This window comes from Meriones unguiculatus, chromosome 16, assembly GCF_030254825.1.
Source record: "Meriones unguiculatus strain TT.TT164.6M chromosome 16, Bangor_MerUng_6.1, whole genome shotgun sequence".
In the NCBI taxonomy this organism is placed as follows: Eukaryota; Metazoa; Chordata; class Mammalia; order Rodentia; family Muridae; genus Meriones; species Meriones unguiculatus.
In genome coordinates, this window is record NC_083363.1 from 37600 (window position 1) to 57106 (window position 19507).

Genomic DNA, 19507 nt, shown 5'->3' on the forward strand with positions numbered 1-19507 from the left:
TGGGCCATCCAACCCCTCAGTGGCAGAAAACCAGCTGAATAGACACCAAAGACCAGCAGACCTGTAAAATCAATACGTGCACGCACTCTTCAACAGCGCTTGTGATCCCTTAGTGCCTGCAACAACTTCAGTGCCTGCAAAGCACCCCTCTCACACACTGAAGGCCTCTTCATTCACCAACACCCTGTCCCTTAGGACACACCCACAAGCACATGCTCAAACACACGCTACCCCGCATTTGCCCTTCTGCGCCTGTGAACTTTCCTTCTACAGGTATAGCTGAATAATCAACGCACACACTGAAATCACTAGACCTCACTAGACCTTCATTCTCCTGAAGAATTCTCCAGATACCAGAGAAAAACCAGTCTGACCTGCAGAATCCAGGAACAGACAGTGAACAGGACAGATAACCAAATGGCCAGAGGTAGGCAAAAGAACACAACCAACGCAAATCAAGATATCATGGCTTCACCGGCAACCTCCAAAATTATTGGACACTCCAACTCAGCAGAAACAGAAAAAGAAAATGATTGTAAAGCTATGATTATCCAGTTATTTGAGGCACATAAAGACGAAACCAAAAAATCTCCCAGAGAAATAGTCATAGAGATTCAAACAGTTAAAGAGGATACAAAAAAATCCCTTAACGATTTGGCCTCCCAAATAAAAACAAAGGAAAACGAAGTGAACAAAGAAGCTCTTAAAGAAACACATGCAAATATAGCCAAACAATTGGAGGCAGAAGCAGAGGCACTAAGAGAGGAAACAAACAAAAAAATAGAGACCATCTTGGAGACACAGGAATCCACACTCAAACAGATGAAGGAAATGTTGCAAGACATGAAAACAGAATTAGAATCAATAAAGAAAACACAAACTGAGAAAACCCTGGAACTGAAGAACTTAGAGAAAAGAGAAGTCATCTCAAAGGTAAGCATCACTAATAGAATACAAGAGATGGAAGAGAGAATCTCGGGTGCTGAAGATACGCTCACAGAAATTGATACTTCTCTCAAAGCAAAAATAAAATCAGAAAAATCCCAAACACAAACCATCCAAGAAATCAAGGATGCCATGAAAAGGCAAAATATAAGAATAATAGGAATTGAAGAAGAAGAGGAGTCCAGGTTACAAGGTCCAGAAAATATTTTCAAGAAAATCATAGAAGAAAATTTTCCCAACCTAAAGAAAGAGATGTCCACAAACATACAAGAGGCCTACAGAACACCAAATAGACTAGACCAGAGAAGAAACTCCTCACGCCACATCGTAGTCAAAACACTTAATCTACAGAACAAAAAAAAGATACTAAAAGCAGCAAGGGAAAAAGGCCAAGTAACATATAAAGGCAAACCTATCAGCATCACACTGGACTTCTCATCAGAAACTATGAAAGCCAGAAGAGCCTGGGGAGATATCATGCAGGCCCTAAGCAACCACAGATGCCAACCTAGACTACTTTACTCAGCAAAGCTTTCGATCAACATAGATGGAGAAAATAAAATATTCCATGACAAAACTAAATTTAAGCAATATTTGAACAGCAACCCAGCCCTACAGAAGATACTAGAAGGAAAATTCCAATCCAATGAAAACAAATACACCCAAGAAAACATAGGTTAAAGATAATTTCCAACAAAAGTCAAAAGCAAACAAGCAATGATTCACAGTAACATCGCCAACTCCACAATAATAGGAAATAACATTCAATGGTCATTATTATCTATCAACATCAATGGACTCAACTCTCCAATAAAAAGAAACAGACTAACAAAAAGGGTGCGGAAACAGGAACCAACATTCTGCTGCATCCAAGAAACACACCTAAGCAACAAAGATAAAAATTACCTCAGAGTAAAGGGCTGGAAAACTGTTTTTCAAGCAAATGGACCCAAAAAACAAGCAGGAGTGGCTATCCTAATATCTAATAAAGTAGATTTTCAACCAAAACCAATCACAAAAGACATAGAGGGGCACTACATTTTCATAAAAAAAAATAAATAAATTCACCAAGAAGACATCACAATTCTAAACATCTATGCCCCAAATACAAGAGCACCCACATTCATAAATGAAACATTATTAAAGCTTAAACAACACATTGATCGCAATACCCTAATAGTGGATGACTTCAACACCCCACTCTCACCAAGGGACAGATCAACTAGACAGAAACCAAATAGGGAAATAAAAGTACTTACAGAGTCCCTAAATCAAATGGACCTAATAGACGTCTACAGATCTTTCCACCTAACCCTTTAAAGTCTGGAGAGATCAGGGATACAAGGCACATACTTAAACATAGTAAAGGCAATATACAGCAAGCCTACAGCCAACATCAAACTCAATGGAGAGAAACTTAAATCAATCCCACTGAAATCAGGGACAAGACAAGGCTGCCCATGGTCTCCATATCTCTTCAACATAGTACTTGAAGTCTTAGCCAGAGCAATAAGACAACTAAAGGAGATCAGGGGGATACAAATTGGAAAGGAAGAGGTCAAAGTGTCACTATTTGCAGATGATATGATAGTATACATGAGTGACCCCAAAAATTCAACCAGAGAACTCCTTCAGCTGATAAACACCTTCAGCAAAGTGGCTGGATACAAAATCAACTCAAAAAAAACCAGAAGCCCTCCTGTATACCAAAGACAAAAGGGCTGAGAAAGAAATTAGGGAAACAACACCCTTCACAATAGCCACTAATAACATAAAGTACCTTGGGGGTGACACTAACCAAGCAAGTGAAAGACCTGTTTGAGAAAAAATTCAAGTCTCTGAAGAAAGAAATTGAAGAAGATCTCAGAAGATGGAAAGACCTCCCGTGCTCATGGATTGGTAGGATTAACATTGTGAAAATGCCCATACTGCCAAAAGCAATCTACAGATTCAATGCAATTCCCATCAAAATACCAACTCAATTCTTTTCAGACCTTGAAAAAAAGATTCTCAGCTTCATATGGAGAAACAAAAAACCTAGAATCTCCAAAACAACCCTGTACAACAACAGATCATCTGGAGGTATCTCCATTCCCCATCTCAAGCTGTACTACAAAGCAATAGTAATAAAAACTGCATGGTATTGGCATAGAAACAGAAAGGAGGATCAATGGAACCGAATAGAAGACCCAGAAATAAACCCACGTACCTATGATTACTCAATTTTTGACAAAGCAGCCAAAACCATTCAATGGAAAAAAGATACCATCTTCAACAGATGGTGCTGGTCTAATTGGATGTCTAAATGCAAAAAAATAAAAATAGATCCACATTTATCACCATGAACAAAACTAAAGTCCAAGTGGATCAAAGACCTCAACATAAAACCAGATACGCTAAATCTGTTAGAAGAAAAAGTGGGGAACAGCCTAGAACTCATTGGCACAGGAGACAACTTCCTGAACAGAACACCAACAGCACAGGCTCTAAGAGCAACAATCAATAAATGGGACCTCATGAAACTGAAAAGCTTCTGTAAAGCAAAGGACACCGTCATCAAAACAAAATGAATGCCTACAGATTGGGAAAGAATCTTCACCAAACCTTTATCTGACAGAGGGCTAATATCCAGTATATATAAAGAACTAAAGAAGCTGAAAAGCAGCAAACCAAGTAATCCAATTAAAAAATGGGGAACAGAGCTAAACAGATAATTCTCTGTAGAAGAATATAGAATGGCAGAGAAACACTTAAAGAAATGCTCAATGTCATTAGCCATTAGGGAAATGTAAATCAAAACGACCCTGAGATATCACCTTACACCCATCAGAATGGCCAATAACAAAAACACAAATGACAACACATGTTGGAGAGGTTGTGGAGAAAGTGGAACCCTCCTCCACTGCTGGTGGGAATGTAAACTGGTACAACCACTTTGGAAGTCAATCTGGCACTTTCTCAGACAATTAGGAATAGTGCTTCCTCAAGACCCAGCTATACCACTGCTAGGCATATACCCAAAATTTGCTCAAGTACCCAATAAGGACATTTGGTCAACCACGTTTGTAGCAGCTTTATTTGTAATAGCCAGAACATGGAAACAACCCAGATGTCCATCAACGGAGGAATGGATACAAAAATTGTGGTATTTCTACACAATGGAATACTACTCAGCAATCAAAAAGGAGGAAATCATGAAATTTGCAGGCAAATGGTGGGATCTAGAAAAGATCATTCTGAGTGAAGTATCACAGAAGGAGAAAGACAAACATGGAATATACTCGCTTATATAGACTTAAAGATAGGATAAACATAATGAAATCTATACACCTAAAGAAGATAATCAAGAAAGCGGACACGGGGTATGATGATCTATCCTCATTTAGAAAGACAAATGGGATATGCATTGAACGTATGACAGGAGTCTACCGCAGAAAGCATCTGAAAGACTCTACCTAGCAGTGCTCCAAAGTAGATACTAAAACTCATAACCAAACCTTCAGCAGAGTGCAGGGAATCATATGAAAGAAGGGAAGTGTGATGTGTAAAGGATAGGAGCTCCATATCTGGGCACAGGATCTTTTCTGAGATGGACACTCAACCAAAGTCCATGAGAGGAGAAAACCTAGAACCTCTGCTCGGATGTGACCTGTGATAGCTCAGTAATCAATTGGTTTCCCATAGTAAGGAGAAAAAGGACTATTTCTAACAGGAACTCAATGACTGGCTTTTTGACCTCCCCACCTCCCAAGGGAGGAGCAGTACTGTTAGGCCACAGAGGAGGACTTTGAAGCCAGTTCTGAAAATAACTGACAAAAGGGAGTCGTATGAAAGGGGAGGAGGTCCTCCCCTATCAGTGGACTTGGAAAGGGGCAGGGAGGAGATGAGGGAAGGAGGGTGGGATTGGGGAGGGAATGAGGGATACAGCTGGGATACAGAATTAACAAAATGTAACTAATGAGAAAAATAAAATTATAGAAAAAAGAAAAAAATAAAGAATAAAAAAAGCTATTACCGAATTAATGTCATCACATGAGAAATTTTCATCTATGAGAAATTATTAATATTATAGTAGTGAGCTTCAGCAGCACACATATTAAAATTGAAATAATACAAAGAAGATTAACGTGGCCCCTGCACAAGGGTGACACATAAATTTGTGAAACATTTCCTACTGAAAAATAAAGATTATAGTTAATCTATAGTTATTATTATTAATTATAATTGTTAAATTTGTGCCTTCAAAATGTGATAAAAGAATAAATTAATGTTTATTTGTGCAAAAAGTCTTTATAAGACTTGCCCATTCTGTCCATACAATAACTTACTCTTTATACATACAAATGCTAGCTTAAAGGTGCTGTAAATCATTCATGATGACATTATTGACTGTAACTATAACAGGGCAAATAATGGATTGTACATAAAGGGGAAACAATACAAATTATATTGCCACATAATGTAAAGTATGATATTGAGAAGCAACATTTATTTAACCTGATGTGCCTAAAAGTGTTCGTCAACATATGAACATTTTATGAAGTTTATGTGATTTTTACGTCTCTCAAAATACAGGGGGGAAAATGAGTGATAAGGGAAAGAGCAATGAAAGTTCTGGAGACTATTTTATTCTTCTGGGATTTTCTAAATGGCCTCATCTAGAAGTTGTTCTCTTTGTGATGATATTGATATTTTACTTGATGACACTGACAGGCAATCTTTTCATCATCGTCCTGTCACACCTAGATTCCCACCTGCACACACCCATGTACTTCTTCCTCTCAAACCTCTCTGCTCTGGATCTCTGCTACACCACTAGCTCTGTCCCTCAGCTGCTATTCAACCTCTGTGGCCCAGAGAAGACAATAACTTATGCTGGTTGCATGTTACAACTCTATTTTGTCCTTGCACTGGGTACCACAGAGTGTGTTCTGTTGGTAGTCATGTCCTATGACCGCTATGCAGCTGTGTATAAATCCTTGCATTACTCTGTTCTCATGAATCCTCGTTTCTGCCACCTGCTGGCTGCAGCCTCCTGGGTAAGTGGCTGTACCACCTCAGCTCTTCATTCCTCCTTTACCTTCTGGGTACCTCTGTGTGGGCATCGCCAAGTGAACCACTTCTTCTGTGAAGTCCCGGCACTATTGAGGTTGTCCTGTGTTGATATCCGTGCAAATGAGCTGACCCTCATGGTCATGAGTGCTATTTTTGTTGTTATACCCCTTATTCTCATTCTGAGCTCCTATGGTGCCATTGCATGTACTGTTCTGAAAATGCAATCAACCACATGACTTCAAAAAGCAGTTGGGGGGCTGGAGAGATGGCTCAGCCATTAAAGGCTAGGCTCACAACCATAAATATAAGAAAGTTGTTGGGATCTGTGGAGCCACTGTTGTGTCTCTCTTCTTGGAATGACAAACCCTTAGCCAAGCCAAGTAAAAGGCAGAGAGACTGTATCCAAATTGACAAAATCAGAAATGAAAAGAACAAAGCAACAGACCCCGAGGAAATTAAAAGAATCATTAAATCTTACTTCAAAAGCCTGTACTACACAAAATTGGAAAATCTAAGTGAAATGGATGATTTTTTATAGATACTACTTACCAAAGTAAATTTAAAGTGAGGTAAACAATTTACATAGTTCTATAACCACTAGGGAATTAGTAGCAGTCATTGAAAGTCTCCCAATCAAAAAACAAAACAAAACAAAACAAACAAACAAAAAAAACCCAGGGCCAGATCGTTTTAGCACCAAATTCTACCAGACTTTCAAAGAAGAGTTTATACCAATACTTGTCAAACTATTCCACAAAATAGAAATAGAAGGAACATTACCAAACTCATTCTATGATACCTAAACCACACAGACTCAACAAAAAAGAGAACTTCAGACCTATCTCTCTTATGAACATTGATGCAAAAATACTGAATAAAATACTCGCAAACCAAATCCAAGAACACATAAAAGATATCATTCACCATGACCAAGTAGGCTTCATCTCAGGCATGCAGGGGTGGTTCAATATATGGAAATCCATCAATGTGATCCACCATGAAGGAGAAAAACCACATGATTATCTTCTTAGATGCTGAAAAAGCATTTGAAAAAAATCCAACACCCACTCATGTTTAAAGTCTTGAGGAGATCAGGGATACAAGGCACACACCTAAACATAGTGAAGACAATATACAGCAAGTATATAGCCAACATCCAACAAAACGGAGAGAAACTTAAATCAATCCCACTGAAATCAGGGACAAGGTAAGGCTACCCATTCTCTCCCTATCTCTTCAACATAGTACTTGAAGTCCTAGCTAGAGCAATAAGACAACTAAAGGAGATCAAGGGGGTACAAATCAGAAAGAAAGAAGTCAAAGCATCACTATTCTCAGATGTTATGATAGTGTACATGAGTGACTACAAAAATACCAGAGAACTCTTTCAGCTGTCAGCAAAATGGCTGGATACAAAATTAACTAAAAGAAAAATCAGTCGCCCTCCTGTGTATGAAAGATAAAAGGGCTGAGAAAGAGATTAGGGAAACAACACCCTTCACAATAGCCACAACTAACATAATGTACCTCAGTGTCACTCTAATCAAGCAAGTGAAAGACCTGTTTGAAAAAACTTCAAGTCTCTGAAGAAAGAAATTGAAGAAGATATCAGAAGATGGAAAGACCTCCCGTGCTCATGAATCAGTAGGATTAATATAGTGAAAATGGTCATCCTACAAAAGCAGTTTCCATCAAAATACCAACACAATTCTTTATGTGCTGTTCTTTATATTGGTTAATTCTGAAGTAACATAAAATGAGCTCCTTGATTCATATTTTTTTCAGTTGACTGTAGTGAAGTTTCAGTGTTTATGAGTTGGGGAGATGAGTAGAGTGCTGGATGAAGGTTATATGAAGAAGAAATTATTTCAAAATCACTTGAAATTTTAAAATATTTCTTACATAAATGAATATGCTAATTAATGAATTGACCATATTCAGAGAGGTACAATATGAGAAACATACAGGCTGAAGGAATTTTTATTTATGAAATTTGTATTAAACTTGGTGTATCAAAGTATATATGCAAATAAATTAAGAGCAACAATCAATAAATGGGACCTCATGAAACTGAAAAGTTTCTGTAAAGCAAAGGATACCGTCATCAAAACAAAACGACTGCCTACAGATTGGGAAAGAATCTTCACTAACCCTTTATCTGACAGAGGACTAATATCCAGTATATACAAAGAACTAAAGAAGCTGAAAAGCAGCAATCCAAGTAATCCAATTAAAAAATGGGGAACAGAGCTAAACAGAGAATTCTCGACAGAGGAATATCGAATGGCAGAAAAACACTTAAAGAAATGCTCATCCTCATTAGCCATCAGGGAAATGCAAATCAAAACGACCCTGAGATATCACCTGACACCCATCAGAATGGCCAAGATGAAAAACTCAAGCGATAACACATGCTGGAGAGGATGTGGAGAAAGGGAACCCTCCTCCACTGCTGGTGGGAATGTAAACTGGTACAACCACTCTGGAAAGATATCTGGCGCTTTCTAAGACAAATAGGAATAGTGCTTCCTCCAGACCCAGCTATACCACTGCTAGGTATATACCCAAAGTTTGTTCAAGTACACAAAAAGGACACTTGCTCAATCATGTTTATAGCAGCTCTATTTGTAATAGCCAGAACCTGGAAACAACCCAGATGTCCATCAACGCTGGAATGGGTACAGAAATTGTGGTATTTTTATACAATGGAATACTACTCAGCAATCAAAAAGGAGGAAATCATGAAATTTGCAGGCAAATGGTGGGATCTAGAAAAGATCATTCTGAGTGAAATATCCCAGAAGGAGAAAGACAAACATGGGATATACTCACTTATATAGATCTATAAGATATGATAAACATAATGAAATCTATACACCTAAAAAAGATAATCAATTGAGTGGACATGGGGTAAGATGATCAATCCTCATTTAGAAAGACAGATGGGATGTGCATTGAACGTATGACAGGAGTCTACTGAGCGCATCTGAAAGACTCTAACTAGCAGTGTTTTCAAAGCAAAGACTCATGACCAAACCTTTGGCAGAGTACAGGGAATCATAAGAAAGAAGGGGAGTTAGTCTGATGGGGAAAGGATAGGAGCTCCAGAAGGACCAAATATATCTGGGCACAGGGTCTTTTCTGAGACTGACATTCAACCAAAGACCATGTATGGATATAACCTAGAACCTCCACTCAGATGTAGCCTGTGGTAGCTCAGTAACCAATTGGTTTCCCAAAGTGAGGGGAACAGGGACTATTTCTAACAGGAACTCAATGACTGGCTCTTTGGTCTCCCCACCCCCGAAGGGAGGAGCAGTCCTGTTAGGCCACAGAGGAGGGCTTTGCAGCCAGTCCTGAAGATACCTGATAAAACAGGATCAGATGAATGGGGAGGAGGTCCCCCCTATCAGTGGACTTGGAAAGGGGCACGGTGGAGATGAGGGAGGGAGGGAGGGACTGGGAGGGAATAAAAAAAAAAAAAACAAAACAAAATCACTTGAAATTTTAAAATATTTCTTACATAAATGAATATGCTAATTAATGAATTGACCATATTCAGAGAGGTACAATATGAGAAACATACAGGCTGAAGGAATTTTTATTTATGAAATTTGTATTAAACTTGGTGTATCAAAGTATATATGCAAATAAATTAAGGTCTCTTCAAAAATGACTCCCAGGGATTTAGCACAAAAAAAAGTCTTAAATGTAAATATCTATTCTTAAGTTGAGAGGAGGATAGTATTAGTAAACGAAATAAAACAATTTTTTTTTACTAAAGTGAAATTGATTAGCAACATGCTTGAATTATGTTAAATCTATTGCTTTTATATATACTAATAAGTAACAATTATAAACACTTATGGGGCCAATAGGTATAGTACAATGCTGTATACAATATGCATGAGTTAAATCAGGGTAACTTATATTTCTACCTCTTCACCAGTACCTTATGTTATAAAATTTTCATTATATTGTAGAAATTGTTAAATACTATCAGTTTAAATTGAAAAATAAAATTTCCAACTTTATTGAAGTATAATTTACATATAGCTATATATAACCAAAGTACATTTAATAATTATATATATGTATATATTGGGGTCACATACAATTCAGGTTATATTACACTTTGTTATATGTGCGTGAATATACACATATTTACTTGCGTGTGCATGTTCACATGTATTTGTACAGGCATGTGTCCTGGGTAAAGTATGTTTTTTTTTTTAAACAAATTTACCTTTAAGACTATAGGGTTTTTGTTCTTTAAAATTATTGTCTTTCCAGTCCTGATGAGACCTGAAAGACTAGGGTCAGATAAAAGGGTAGGAAGACCTCCTCTATCAGTGGACTAGGGGAAGGAAATAAAAAGGGGGCAGGAGGGAGGCTGGATCCAGGAGGAGATGAGGGAGGGGGCTACAGCGGGGATACAAAGTGAATAAATTGTAAAAAAAAAAATAATAATAATAAAATTAAACACTGTCATTTTTTTAATATTGTCTTTCTTTTTTTTTGAATTTTATTTTTTTCTTATCAGTTACATTTTATTAACTCTGTATCCCAGCCGTGTCCCGATCCCTCATTCCCTCCCAGTCCCTCCCTCCCTCCCTCATCTCCACCCTGCCCCTTTCCAAGTCCACTGATGGGGGGGGGACCTCCTCCCCATTCATCTGATTCTGTTTTAACAGGTATCTTCAGGACTGGCTGCAAAGTCCTCCTCTGTGGCCTAACAGGACTGCTCCTCCCTTGGGGGGTGGGGAGGCCAAAGAGCTAGTCATTGAGTTCCTGTTAGAAATAGTCCCTGTTCCCCTCACTTTGGGAAACCAATTGGTTACTGAGCTACCACAGGCTACATCTGAGTGGAGGTTCTAGGTTATATCCATACATGGTCCTTGGTTGAATGTCAGTCTCAGAAAAGACCCTGTGCCCAGATATATTTGGTCCTTGTAGAGCTCCTATTCTTTCCGTATCAGACTAACTCCCCTTCTTTCTTATGATTCCCTGTACTCTGCCAAAGGTTTGGTCATGAGTCTTTGCTTTGAAAACACTGCTAGTTAGAGTCTTTCAGATGTGCTCAGTAGACTCCTGTCATACGTTCAATGCACATCCCATCTGTCTTTCTAAACGAGGATTGATCATCTTACCCCATGTCCGCTCTCTTGATTATCTTTTTTAGGTGTATAGATTTCATTATGTTTATCATATCTTATAGGTCTATATAAGTGAGTATATACTGTGTTTGTCTTTCTCCTTCTGGGATATTTCACTCAGAATGATCTTTTCTAGATCCCACCATTTGCCTGCAAATTTCATGATTTCCTCCTTTTTGATTGCTGAGTAGTATTCCATTGTGTAGAAATACCACAATTTCTTTACCCATTCTTCGGTTGATGGACATCTGGGTTGTTTCCAGGTTCTGGCTATTACAAATAAAGCTGCTATAAACATGGTTGAGCAAGTGTCCCTTTTGTGTACTTGAGCAAACTTTGGGTATATACCTAGCAGTGGTATAGCTGGGCCTTGAGGAAGAAATATTCCTAATTGTCTTAGAAAGCGCCAGATAGCATTCCAGAGTGGTTGTACCAGTTTACATTCCCACCAGCAATGGAGGAGGGTTCCCCTTTCTCCACAACCTCTCCAGCATGTGTTGTCGCTTGAGTTTTTCATCTTGGCCATTCTGATGGGTGTAAGGTGATATCTCAGGGTCGTTTTGATTTACATTTCCCTAATGGCTAATGACATTGAGCATTTCTTTAAGTGTTTCTCTGCCATTCTATATTCTTCTACAGAGAATTCTCTGTTTAGCTCTGTTCCCCATTTTTTAATTGGATTACTTGGTTTGCTGCTTTTCAGCTTCTTTAGTTCTTTGTATATACTGGATATTAGCCCTCTGTCAGATAGAGGGTTAGTGAAGATTCTTTCCCAATCTGTAGGCATTCGTTTTGTTTTGATGACGGTGTCCTTTGCTTTACAGAAGCTTTTCAGTTTCATGAGGTCTTATTTATTGATTGTTGCTCTTAGAGCCTGTGCTGTTGGTGTTCTGTTCAGGAAGTTGTCTCCTGTGCCAATGAGTTCTAGGCTGTTCCCCACTTTTTCTTCTAACAGATTTAGCGTATCTGGTTTTATGTTGAAGTCTTTGATCCACTTTGACTTTAGTTTTGTGCAGGGTGATAAATATGGATCTATTTTCATTTTTCTGCATATAGACATCCAGTTGGTCCAGCACCATCTGTTGAAGATGCTGTCTCTTTTCCATTGAATGGATTTGGCTTCTTTGTCAAATATCGAGTATTCATAGGTGTGTGGGTTTATTTCTGGGTCTTCTATGCAGTTCCATTGATCCTCCTTTCTGTTTCTATGCCAATACCATGCAGTTTTTATTACTGTTGCCCTGTAGTACAGCTCGAGATCAGGGATGGAGATACCTCCAGATGATCTGTTGTTGTACAGGATCGTTTTGGAGATTCTGGGTTTTTTGTTTCTCCATATGAAGCTGAGAATCTTTTTTTCAAGGTCTGAAAAGAATTGAGTTGGTATTTTGATGGGAATTGCATTGAATCTGTAGATTGCTTTTGGCAGTATGGGCATTTTCACAATGTTAATCCTACCAATCCATGAGCACGGGAGATCTTTCCATCTTCTGATATCTTCTTTGATTTCTTTCTTCAGAGACTTGAATTTTTTCTCAAACAGGTCTTTCACTTGCTTGGTTAGAGTCACACCAAGGTACTTTATGTTATTAGTGGCTATTGTGAAGGGTGTTGTTTCTCTAATTTCTTTCTCAGCCTTTTTGTCTTTGGTATACAGGAGGGCTTCTGATTTTTTTGAGTTGATTTTGTATCCAGCCACTTTGCTGAAGGTGTTTATCAGCTGAAGGAGTTCTCTGGTTGAATTTTTGGGGTCACTCATGTATACTATCATATCATCTGCAAATAGTGACACTTTGACCTCTTCCTTTCCAATTTGTATCCCCCTGATCTCCTTTAGTTGTCTTATTGCTTTGGCTAAGACTTCAAGTACTATGTTGAAGAGATATGGAGACCATGGGTAGCCTTGTCTTGTCCCTGATTTCAGTGGGATTGATTTAAGTTTCTCTCCATTGAGTTTGATGTTAGCTATAGGCTTGCTGTATATTGCCTTTACTATCTTTAGGTATGTGCCTTGTATCCCTGATCTCTCCAAGACTTTAAACATGAATGGGTGTTGGACTTTGTCAAATGCTTTTTCGGCGTCCAAGGAGATGATCATGTGGTTTTTCTCCTTCAGTTTGTTTATGTGGTGGATTACGTTGATGGATTTCTGTATGTTGAACCATCCTTGCATGCCTGGGATGAAGCCTACTTGGTCATGGTGGATGATATCTTTGATGTGTTCTTGGATTCGGTTTGCAAGTATTTTATTGAGTATTTTTGCGTCAATGTTCATAAGAGAGATAGGCCTGAAGTTCTCTTTTTTTGTTGGATCTTTGTGTGGTTTAGGTATCAAGGTGACTGTGGCTTCATAGAATGAGTTTGGTAATGTTCCTTCTGTTTCTATTTTGTGGAAGAGCTTGAGGAGAATTGGAGTTAGCACTTCTTTGAAGGTCTGGTAGAATTCTGTGCTGAAACCATCTGGTCCAGGGCTTTTTTTGGAGGGGAGACTGTTAATGACTGCTTCAATTTCTTTGGGAGATATAGGGCTATTCAGTCTTTCTACCTGATCTTGACTTAGTTTTGGTAGATGGAATCTTTCAAGAAAATTATCTATTTCGTTTAGATTTTCAAATTTTGTGGCATATAGGCTTTTGTAGTATGACCTAATGATTGTTTGGATTTCCTCAGTGTCTGTGGTTATGTCCCCATTTTCATTTCTGATTTTGCTGATTTGGATAGTTTCTCTCTGCTTTTTAGTTAATTTGGCTAAGGGTTTGTCTATCTTGTTGATTTTCTTAAAGAACCAGCTTTTTGTTTCATTGATTCTTTGGATAGTTTTATTTGTTTCTAATTGATTGATTTCAGCCCTTAGTTTGATTATTTCCAGCCATCTGCTCCTCTTGGGTGTATCTGCTTCTTTTTTTTTCTAGGTTTTTCAGTTGGGCCATTAAGTTGTTTGTATGTGATGCTATAAATTTCTTCTTGCAGGCACTTAGTGCTATATATTTTCCTCTGAGCACTGCTTTCAATGTGTCCCATAAATTTGGGTATGTTGTGCCTTCACTTTCATTGAATTCTAGGAAGTCTTTAATTTCTTTCTTTATTTCTTTCTTAACCCAACTGTCATTGAGTAGTAAGTTGTTCAGTTTCCACGTGCGTGTCGGCTTTTTGTTGTTTCTGTTGTTGTTGATGTCTAGCTTTAGTCCATGGTGGTCAGATGGTATACAAGGGATTATTTCAATCTTTTTGTATCTGTTGAGGCTTGCTTTGTGACCCACTATATGGTCTATTTTGGAGAAGGTTCCATGCGGTATTGAAAAGAAGGTGTACTCTTTTGAGTTAGGGTGAAATGATCTGTAGACGTCTATTAGGTCCATTTGATTTAGGGATTCTGTGAGTGCTTTTATTTCCCTATTTGGTGTCTGTCTAGTTGATCTGTCCCTTGGTGAGAGTAGAGTGTTGAAGTCTCCCACTATTAAGGTATTAGGATCAATGTATGATTTAAGCTTTAATAATGTTTCATTTACAAATGTCAGTGCTCTTGTATTTGGGGCATAGATATTCAAGATTGTGATGTCCTCTTGGTAGATTTTTCCTTTGATGAGAATATAGTGGCCCTCCTCATCTTTTTTGATTAACTTGGGTTGAAAGTCTATTTTATTAGATATTAGGATGGCTACTCCGGCTTGTTTTCTGGAACCATTTGCTTGAAAAACAGTTTTCCAGCCCTTTACTCTGAGGTAGCGTTTATCTTTGTTGCATAGGTGTGTTTCTTGGATGCAACAGAATGTTGGATCCTGTTTCCGTAACCATTCTGTTAGCCTGTGTCTTTTTATTGGTGAGTTGAGTCCATTGATATTGATAGATAATAGTGACCAATGCATATTAGTTCCTTTTGTAATGGAGTCAGTGATCTAACCCTGTTTCATTGCGTGTTTTCTTTTCATTTTTGTTGGGATATTATCTGTATGCCCTGTTTTCTTGGGTGAATTTGTTTTTGTTGGATTGGAGTTTTCCTTCTAGTATCTTCTGTAGGGTTGGTTTACTGTGTAGATATTGCGTAAATTTAGTTTTGTCATGGAATATTTTGTTTTCTCAATCTATGTTGATTGAAAGTTTTGCAGGGTATAGTAGTCTGGGTTGACATTTGTGATCTCTTAGAGTCTCCATGATACTTGCCCAGGCCCTTCTGGCTTTCATAGTTTCTGATGAGAAGTCTGGTGTGATTCTGATAGGCCTACCTTCATATGTTACTTGGCCTTTTTCCCTTGCTGCTTTTAATATCTTTTCTTTGTTCTGTAGATTTAGTGTTTTGACTATGATGTGACGTGATGTGTTTCTTTTCTGGTCTAGTCTATTTGGAGTTCTGTAGGCCTCTTGTATATTCATGGACATCTCTTTCTTTAAGTTGGGAAAATTTTCTTCTATGATTTTCTTGAAAATATTTTCTGGACCTTGGAGTTTGGAGTCTTCTTTTTCATGAATTCCTATTATTCTTAGATTTTGTCTTTTCATAGCATCCTTGATTTCTTGGATATTTTGTGATTGGAACTTTTCTGATTTTATTTTTCTTTTTTTTATAACTTTTATTAATTACATTTTATTCATTTTGTATCCCCCCCATACGGCCCTCCCTCCTCCCCTCCTGGTTCTTTGAGAGAAGTATCAATTTCTGCAAGTGTGTCTTCAGCTCCAGAGATTCTCTCTTCCATCTCTTGTATTCTGTTGGTGATGCTTACTTTTGTGTTTCCTGATCTTTTCTCCAAGTTCTCCAGCTCAAGGGTTTTCTCATTTTGTGTTTTCTTTATTGATTCTAATTCTGTTTTCATGCCTTGCACCATTTCTTTCATCTGTTTGAATTTGGATTCCTGTCTCTCTACGATGGCCTCTATTTCTTTGTTCATTTCCTTTTTATATGCCACTAATTTTTCCTCTACTTGTGTATCTAGTTGTTTGGCTATGTTTGCCTGTGTTTCTTTATGGATTTTGTCTATTTCTTCTTTCTTTACCTCCAATTGACTGGCCAACTCTTTGAAAGATTTGTTCATTTCCTCCTTATGAGCCTCAAATAATTGGGCAAGCATGGCTTTAAAATCATTTTCCTGTGCTTCTGCTGAATTGGAGTATCCATTGATTTTGGGGTTTGCTGGTGAAGTCATGATGTCCTGATTTATGTTTGGAAGTGTTCTTTTGCCTACCCCTGGCCATTGGCTTATCTGAAACCTTCCCTGTTTGTTTTTGGATTCTGCAGATCAGACTGGTACTGTCTCTCTCTGGCGTCTGGAGAGTTCTTCAGGAAGCTGAGAACTCTCAGCATGTGCTGAGGACTAGCTGCACCTGTGGGAGGAAAGTACGCAGGTGCAAATGGGGCAAATGCAAGCGTGTGTGTGTGTGTGTGTGTGTGTAAGTGTGTGTGGACGTGTGTCTCGAGGGACAGAGTGATGGCTAATGTTGAACCTTTGAGTGTGTGGGAGGGGCTCTGGACTGTATATGTCGCAGGCGCTAGTGATGATTGCAGCGCAATTTCTGGCATTAACTGCCTTAACTCCTCAGTTAGGCCCACAGGGCAGGAACTTCAATGTCCCTAGTGCCCCTCTGTTTCCCAAAGTGGGTATGTGGGTGGGAGGGGGTTCGATGCCTGGCTTCTGTTTTAGAAGGACCCAGGATCTGGGGATCTGCAGATTCTCAAGGGTGCACTCACTTACAGGCAGGTCACTTGGCAGAGATTGGGATATCCAGGCTCTCTGCTCCCTGGTTTGGCCCTGCTTCTTTGATGTGCTCCGCCAGTTCTGTGCTGCTGTCACTGCCAGGTTCTGAGGTCTTGCTGCAGCTGGAGATTTCAAGGTGGTCACATCAGCAGGCTCTCTGTTCTCTGGTTTGGGCCTGGTTAGTCTTAAACTGGAGGGCTGTTGTGCCCCACCAGCTCAGTGCTGCTCCGCCGCCAAGTCCCGCTGTAACTGGAGACTGGGTTGCTAGTCCCGATGCTTTCTGGGAAGTTCTGGGGTCTCTTCACTGTGCTCTCCAAGCTTGGGAGGCCCAGCACCTGGTGTGTCTAGGTTGTATGACGTTTCTGCCTGGTTTTGGTGAGTATATAGCGTATTCTCTGTCACTGTGGGATTAGGCGGGCCGTACCGTCAGTGATGGCGATCCTGCAGAGCTAGTATGACATCTAGCAGACTCAGGCCCTGGGAGGATGGTGCAGCCGTCGCGCGAATCTGGGACTCCGGGACACGTACTGTTGGCCTTTGCCTGCCGCTAAAGGGCTTGGAGTTCCACCTCAGCGGCTGTATACCCCAGGCAGTTAGGTCTGTGCTGAGAAAGACGAGTCTGCTGTGCCGCTGTGCCGAGGAGGAAGGAGGTCTGGGGGGAGGGGAGTGTCGTGAGATCAAAGGATCATTTCTCCAGGTGACCCAAGACCAAAGTTTTCACCTCCTGCGATGTTCCCTGTTGTTTAGAAAGCCTCACCGTTGTTTTCCTGGGTTAGAGGTCCTTCCATTCACCAACTCAGAAGTTCAGGTATTCCACCGCTCAGAAACTGTGTGTGCTAGTCGCCATCTGGCTCTGCCCCACCTAATACTGTCTTTCAATGAAACAAATTTTCAGCTTTAGAGAAATACAACCTACGTTTGTTCTGTTTTGTTTTTCACAAAATTAGGATCCTAGAGTTTTCATGGAGATTATGTTAAATTTATAAATTTATAATTTTATAAATTTATAAAAATCAGGAGTAACTAGCAACAGAAACAACTTGACTATTCTGATTCAGAAACATACTTTTCATTCATTGATTCAAACATATTTTCTCTTGGGGGCATTTCAAGTATTCTATGTACGTATTTTGTTAAACTGACCTTAGAATATTTCATAGTTTTGAATACTCATGTCAATACTGCTTTTGGCACCTGACCGTGGCATTCTATAAATGTGTTGATTGCACAGTTCAATTCTAGCAGTTATGAAGTCCCTCAGAATTTTCTAAATATGTTGTCTCTAGAATGCGTTCTTCTTTACCCCTCTCAGCTCTTGTGACTTTTTTCCTTTCATGGCTCATGGCACTGGCTACAGTACCCGAAATAAGTTTTAGCTGGAGACCCAAACTAAAAATCCTGGTCTTGTTCTAAGAATTCAGTGAAAGTATTCAGTCTCTGTTAATAATTATGACTTTATTATTATTAATTAATAAAAACAACAATAATTATATCTTTTTTAAATAAATTTTTTTACATTAATTACATTTTATTCGCTTTGTATCCCAGGTGTAGCCCCCTCCCTCATTCCCTCCCAATTCCACCCTCCCTCCCTCATCTCCTTTCATGCCCCTCTCCAAGTCCATTGATAGGGGAGGTCCTCCTCCCCTTTCATCTGACCGTAGCTTATCAGGTCTCATCAGGAGTGGCTGCATTGTCCTCCTCTGTGGCCTGTCAAGGCTGCTACCCCCTCGGGGGGCAGGGCCAAAAAGCCAGCCACTGAGTTCATGTCAGAGACAATCCCTGTTCCCCTTATTAGGGTACTCACTTGAATACAGAGCTGCCATGGGCTACATCTGAGCAGGGGTTCTAGGTTATCTCCATGCATGGTCCTTGATTGGAGTATCAGTCTTAGAAAAGACTCCAGTGCCCAGATATTTTGGTTCTGTTGCTCTCCTTGTGGAGCTCCGGTTCTCTCCAGGCCTTACTAACTCCCCCTTCTTTCGTATGATTTCCTACAAAGGAAATCATGGTGGGATTTAGGAAAGATCATCCTGAGTGAGGTATCCCAGAAGCAGAAAGACACACACGGTATATACTCACTTATAAGTGGATACTAGACCAATAATATAGGATAAACATGCTAAATTCTATACACCTAAAGAAGCTAAACAAGAAGGAGGACCTTGGGTGAGATGATAAGTCTTCACTCAGAAAGACAAACAGGTTGGACATTGGAAGAAGGAGAAAACAGGAAACAGGACAGCAGCCTTCCACAGAGGGCCTGTGAAAGACTCTATTCAGCAGTGTATCAAAGCAGATGCTGAGACTCATAACCAATAATTATATCTTTTTTCATGGTTTAGAATGCTATTTCTATTCCTGGTTTGCTGAGTGTTCATTAGAAAGATACATGAAATTTAAACTGAATCTTTTACATATCTCCTGAGATAACCTTATATCTTTTCTCTATTATTCTGTTAATACAATGAATTTCACTGCATACCTTGTGTGCATTTCTAAACACCATTATCTCAAAGGGAAAAACTTCAACTTGATCATGTTTGCTAATACTGGGCAGAGAATTTCTGAGTCTAAAGTTATGGATAATGGTAAGGGGTATTTTTCTTTTCCTGTGGTCACTGGAAGGTTTATTCACCCATCCCATGCCTTTACTGATGT

General features: G+C 39.2%; 1 non-coding gene and 1 pseudogene across 1 annotated transcript; both read left to right on the forward strand.

Moving 5' to 3' along the window:
• The first annotated feature begins 5021 nt into the window (after nt 1-5021).
• Nucleotides 5022-5124, forward strand: LOC132648433 (U6 spliceosomal RNA). The gene has a single exon (XR_009586835.1). It is a non-coding gene; the product is annotated as a U6 spliceosomal RNA (small nuclear RNA).
• A 404-nt stretch (nt 5125-5528) lies between these two features.
• Nucleotides 5529-18222, forward strand: LOC132648406 (olfactory receptor 2J3-like; annotated as a pseudogene).
• Nucleotides 18223-19507: the final 1285 nt, after the last annotated feature.